Source organism: Myxine glutinosa, chromosome 5 (genome assembly GCF_964187855.1).
Source record: "Myxine glutinosa chromosome 5, kmMyxGlut1.1, whole genome shotgun sequence".
NCBI classification, from domain to species: Eukaryota; Metazoa; Chordata; class Myxini; order Myxiniformes; family Myxinidae; genus Myxine; species Myxine glutinosa.
Window position 1 is genome coordinate 24,809,576 of NC_136265.1, and position 6,349 is coordinate 24,815,924.

The window sequence follows — 6,349 nt, forward strand, 5'->3', positions numbered from 1 at the left end:
AAGCAACCTATGTGAGTAAGTCACTTGTCACCAAGTGCAAGCAACCTACGTGAGTAAGTCACCTGTCACCAAGTGCAGGCAACCTCCGTGAGTAAGTCACTTGTCACCAAGTGCAAGCAACCTACGTGAGGAAGTCACCTGTCACCAAGTGCAAGCAAGCTACGTGAGTAAGTCACCTATCACCAAGTGCAAGCAACCTACGTGAGTAAGTCACCTGTCACCAAGTGCAAACAACCTACGTGAGTAAGTCACCTGTCACCAAGTGCAAGCAAGCTACGTGAGGAAGTCACCTGTCACCAAGTGCAAGCAACCTACGTGAGTAAGTCACTTGTCACCAAGTGCAAGCAAGCTACGTGAGGAAGTCACCTGTCACCAAGTGCAAGCAACCTACGTGAGTAAGTCACCTGTCACCAAGTGCAAGCAACCTACGTGTGTAAGTCACCTGTCACCAAGTGCAAGCAACCTACGTGAGTAAGTTACCTGTCACCAAGTGCAAGCAACCTACGTGAGTAAGTCACCTGTCACCAAGTGCAAGCAACCTACGTGAGTAAGTCACCTGTCACCAAGTGCAAGCAACCTACGTGAGTAAGTCACCTGTCACCAAGTGCAAGCAACCTACGTAAGTAAGTCACTTGTCACCAAGTGCAAGCAAGCTACGTGAGGAAGTCACCTGTCACCAAGTGCAAGCAACCTACGTGAGTAAGTCACCTGTCACCAAGTGCAAGCAACCTACGTGAGTAAGTCACCTGTCACCAAGTGCAAGCAACCTACGTGAGTAAGTCCCCTGTCACCAAGTGCAAGCAAGCTACGTGAGGAAGTCACCTGTCACCAAGTGCAAGCAACCTACGTGAGTAAGTCACTTGTCACCAAGTGCAAGCAACCTACGTGAGTAAGTCACCTGTCACCAAGTGCAAGCAGAACTCTTACTGCAAGGATTTAGAAAACACCAACCAATCCAGACACCTGAAAGTTACCATTTTCTTCATCTGATTTGAACCGTCAGTTATACTGAGGATACCTGACCTTTATTAGATTTTTGTAATGAGGGTATTTCTTCGTATAAATCAGCCAATCACAATTTCACATACAAGGTTCACGGAGAGGAGCAAATTCATCCTTAAGAAATACTTGGCTGAGTGCAGTGAGACAGGTGGTCCCTGTGCCGTATGTAAAGTCTGGTCGTTTTTTGATCTCGCTGCTTCGCAACGTCATTGGCCGAGCCACGTCATGTGATTTTTCAGGCGCCATTTTGTTACTCAATCATATTCAACACTGCGTCACGTGTTAGCGTGTTTTATCACTTTTAATTGTGATCGAAATGGTTTGTGTCGTGTAGCAGTGGGGCGTCGTTCACGAGATGGACAGGGGATGCTGAGGAATTTTCGGTTTTATCGTACTTGACAAGGCAAAGTAAATTCTGAGATATGTATTAGCCAATAATGTGAATTTTGTCTCAAAATTACAAGGATGATATTTTAGCGAAAAGAAAGATAAGGATGATGTTCATTGATGTCTTTAATACACAACTTTAAAAATGACATAATCCACCCCACAATGCTTGGTGCGGATGTGCAGAAAACCATGAAAACAGTGGTGTGTGTGAGATAAGGATTGTTGCCTAAAATGGCTCACAAAGCTTCTAAAATAAGCTCAAAATACATGGAAATGTACTTGCGGGAAAGTATGTTCACTGATGCGAGAAATGTACCTTCAAGTATGTTCACTGATGTCTTTAATACACCACTTTTAAAATGACATAATCCACCCACAATGCTTGGTGCGGATGTGCAGAAAACCATGAAAACAGCAGTGTGTGCGAGATAAGGATTGTTACCTAAAATGGCTCACAAAGCTTCTAAAATAAGCTCAAAATACATGGAAATGTACCTGCGAGAAAGTATGTTCACTGATGTGAGAAATGTACCTGCGAGTATGTTCACTGATGTCTTTAATACACAACTTTTAAAATGACATAATCCACCCCACAATGCTTGGTGCGGATGTGCAGAAAACCATGAAAACAGCGGTGTGTACGAGATAAGGATTGTTACCTAAAATGGCTCACAAAGCTTCTAAAATAAGCTCAAAATACATGGAAATGTACCTGCGAGAAATGAGTGTCCCTCTGCACAACAAAAGAGTTGGAGAAGTTTCTAAACTCGAACAAAAAACTGGTAACTTGCAGCTTCCTGTACTGTAAGCTCCTGAGGATGTGGATTGGTGCAAAGCCTGAAGGTTGAGATGGGCGCATTCAACCCAAACCTTCAGCCCTCACTGCCAGCGAGTGGCCTGTGAACCTTGCGGGATTACCTCGTGTGAACATGGCAGGTTAGATGATTGGAAAGTGTGGGGGGTGGGGGGAGTGGAAGCAGTATGGGCTGCAAGTGCATTTATAAATACTAGCAACGGTACCTGCCCTATGGGCAGCGCTTCAATTGGGAAGCCCAAATGAAAAGGAAAAATATCGGAAATTGAAGGCTTTTTTTAATTTTAAACGATTCATATAAACATCCGCGGAATCATATCACACGCAAATCATCAAAATCTAAACAGTACATGGCGCCCATTTTGAAAAAAAGATTGAATTCTGCAAAACGGAAGCGGCCGCTACACGTCTTTCTCAGTGGCTTTGCACTCGCTACCGTGTTTCTTCGGAGCCGCACGTTTATATAGGAAGAGTTCGTCAGGAGTCGATCTACTCTCTCCTGGTACGTAGAATAAACAGTATTTGTGGAATTTCAACAAAGCCACATCACTGGTCATATCGGTAAATATTATTCCATCGTGTTTGGAAAAACTGGAAAATTGGAAAAACAGTATAGCCTATTTTATTCCAGGGGGTCCCAGATTTACCCACCCAAAATATCGTTGCGATTGGTTCAGCCGTTTTTGCGGTACCTTCGAACGGACAGACGGACATTTGGTGAATTATAGTAAGATATATAAATATATTTGTTGTTGTTGTTGTTGTTGTTGTTGTTTGTATCGTTCGTAGATATAAGATAAATTATACGATATTTTTGCATCTATTGGTAAAAGGAGAAGCCTCTGTCCATATGTGTTATATCCACTGCCACCGCTTACTTGTCGTAACAGGAAGTGGTACGAACTTGACACCTCATCTACACATATTCGTCATGTTTTTGCAAGTCTGATTTACATTCAGGAACAACAATTATGGTTAACCATTTTAAAAATTGCCAATCATTTGTCTACATGCTGAAAATTGTTTAAAAGCCTATTTTAACTCCACATTTTATGCTTGCAATGGCGTGTTAAAAGTGCCCGTGTGAGCAGGACGAAGTTTTATTTATTTATTTATTTTGTACACATAGTCTATGCTTGGAAGAGGTAATACAAGAACATTGACTGAATCAGGATGCAACAGGACAAAAGGAACAGCAGAGAGAGAGAGGGGGAGGGGGGGGCACCAACAGCAGAGCCGAAGGCGAAGACAGGTCAGGTCAGGTAAGGGAGCATGTGCCGGAGCAGCGCGTCTACTTTCTGATGGTACTCCATGGACTTCCATTTGGCCTTCGGCCTCCATCTTCCATCTGGCCTCCATGGACCTCCATCTGGACCTCCATCTGGCCTTCGGCCTCCATCCTCCATCTGGCCTCCATGGACCTCCATCTGGACCTCCATCTGACCTCCATTTGGACCTCCATCTGGCCTTCAGCCTCCATCCTCTATCTGGCCTCCATGGACCTCCATCTGGCCATTCCCCAGGCAGAAGCCTGGCCCATCCCCATCTCCTTGAGATGCTGATCAACCGGCTGTAACCAGGAGGCATGTGGTCAGCCCATTGGCCTCCTCTACTCACTAGGGTCCCCCGCTGAGAGAATCTGGTGAGCAGGATCAGTCAGGAAAACGAGCCACATGCCCATACAGCCGCAGCTGACACTCACAGACTATACAGGTAACAAATCTCATCTGGGTCTTTCTCAGGACTCAGACGGCCCGACCCAGGCGTCTATCGACCTCTGGCTCACAAGATGTGGAGAAATGAATGTCACTGCCAAGGTAATTTGATCTCTCTGTGATCTCGACATCCTCACCACAGACAGGTACAGGCAAGATAGCAGAATGGAAGATGTCGTTGAAAGCACGGATCTTAGTTGTGACCCAGGAGACCCGTAATCCCAGTGGCTCTGCCTCCTCATTCAGCGCATGGAGGCCCCCCAGAAGGATATACGGTCTCTATAGAAGTATGGAATAGTATGGAATGCAATACACAGATGACAGATGAACCGATTCAATTTCTTGTTCAACAGGTCAACAAAGGTCATATGACCTTTGAAAATTATCAAATTATTTAGCATATCATATTCGACTTCGAAACATGTGACGTAATAATAACAAGAGTTTCCTTACAAGAAACTTTGAGGAAGGAGGAGGCCATTAGGCCCATCAAGCCTGAGCAATGGTTGCCAACCTATGGTTGCTGTCTGTGCTCTAGCCTTTTATAAATATATGCGTCAAGCAAGGAAGCAGCTCGTCCCATTAAAAAACACCGTTGGTATGACTCCATCAGAGCTTGGACTGCTGGCCTAGTAGATTCAGAGTGGACGATCCAACCATGACACCCAAGCAAGCAAAAAGGTGAATATGAATTCTTATTATAATGGAACAAACAAACATATAGGGTTAGGTGTGTATATTTGTGATCAAAACGTCTTCTTCTTCAAATATATATAAAATCTAAAAACACGGTCCATGAAGCAGTGAGGTGGTGAAGCCGTGTGACTGTATATCTATTAATTACGTCCTGTTCGAACATTGGTTGCATCCTGTCTATTAATTAGGTGCTGTTGAAATATACCTTTTGACCCTTTTGACTGGTGAGACCCCTTATACCTTTGAAGACCCATTAAGCCACTCCCCCACCCCACAAGACCCTCAAGACCATTAAAGACCCAGGGGACTCAAAATACCCACAAGACCAAAAAGACCCTGAAGACCCTTAAATACCCAAAGCCAACGTGTGGCCCTGAATGGATTTCTCTCATCTCCCCTTCCTGTTCAGGCTGGAGTTCCCCAAGGCAGTGTGCTGGACCCTGTGCTTTTTCTGGTCTTTATCAATGATCTCTCCGACTCTCTGGAAAATCCTCTCTATCTCTTTGCTGATGACTCCACTCTCTGCCACTCCATTCCTCTTCCCTCAGATCGGCAGTCTGCAGCCTCCTCACTCTCTGCAAACATGGACAAAATCACAGACTGGTCAAACAAGTGGAACATGTCTTTCAATCCTGACAAATCTCACACTCTTACTATGTCTCTCCGAAAAGATCGACTGGACAACCCTCCCATCTACTTTCTCAACAATCCTCTCCAAGAAGTTCTGTCGCTCAAGCTTTTAGGTCTCACTATCTGCCATGATCTTTCTTGGGAAAACCACATTTCCAAGCTGGCCTGCAAAGCCAGTCGCCGACTGGGCATCCTCCGTCGTGCGAAGTCCTTCCTAGGCACACCTGAGCTCCTCACCACATACAAGGCTTTCATCCGCAGCTCAATGGAATACTGTTCTCCCCTATGGGCCGGTGCTCCTGCCTCACACCTGGCTCGACTTCACGCTGTTGAATCCAAAGCTTTCAGAATCATTGGAATCTCCCGCGATGAAGCTATCTCTGAGGGCCTTTCACTCACTCACCGCAGGCAGGTAGGTGGTCTTTCTGTCTTCTACCGACTCCTCTCCGGCCTTGCTCCCCCAGCTCTCTCTGTGCTCTGTCCCCCAAATATTCCTACAGGTCGCACAAGATCTGCCAGCAACCCTCTGATGGTTAAACTGCCGAAATCTCGGCTGTCTGCTCACCTTCACTCCTTCATTCCTCTTTTCTCCCGCCTCTGGAACAAACTCCCTCACTCCCTTCAATCCCACTCCTCCCTCCAGGTCTTTAAAACAGCTGTTCACCACCATCTCTTATCTTCCCCCATCCAAAACCTTGATCTTTTCTACCCCCACTAATTCACCCCAGATCCACCTTGTTTGTAATTCCAACTTCTTTCCTGGTAGTCCTGGCAGTGTCCATATGTTTTATGCCTCTCCCACCCCCTTTCCCATGCCTCCCCCCCAAAGCCCTCTCCCTCCCACAGATCTCTCGATGTCTCCATGTCTCTCGGTTCCTGCTGTCAAATGTTGTGTTTGTGTCCTTCCCCCTCTCTCCCCATCTTGTCTACCGCTCCCGATGTTATTTGTTTTATGTGTCGGTTTGTCGGTTATGTGTCGGTTTGTCGGTTTGTCTTTCTGTGTGATAAATGTTCGCTCTTTCACGAGCCTCGATCTTGTATACAAAAAAAAGAAGAAAAAAAAGCCACCTCGAGGACTCAAAATACCCCGAAGACTCAAAAA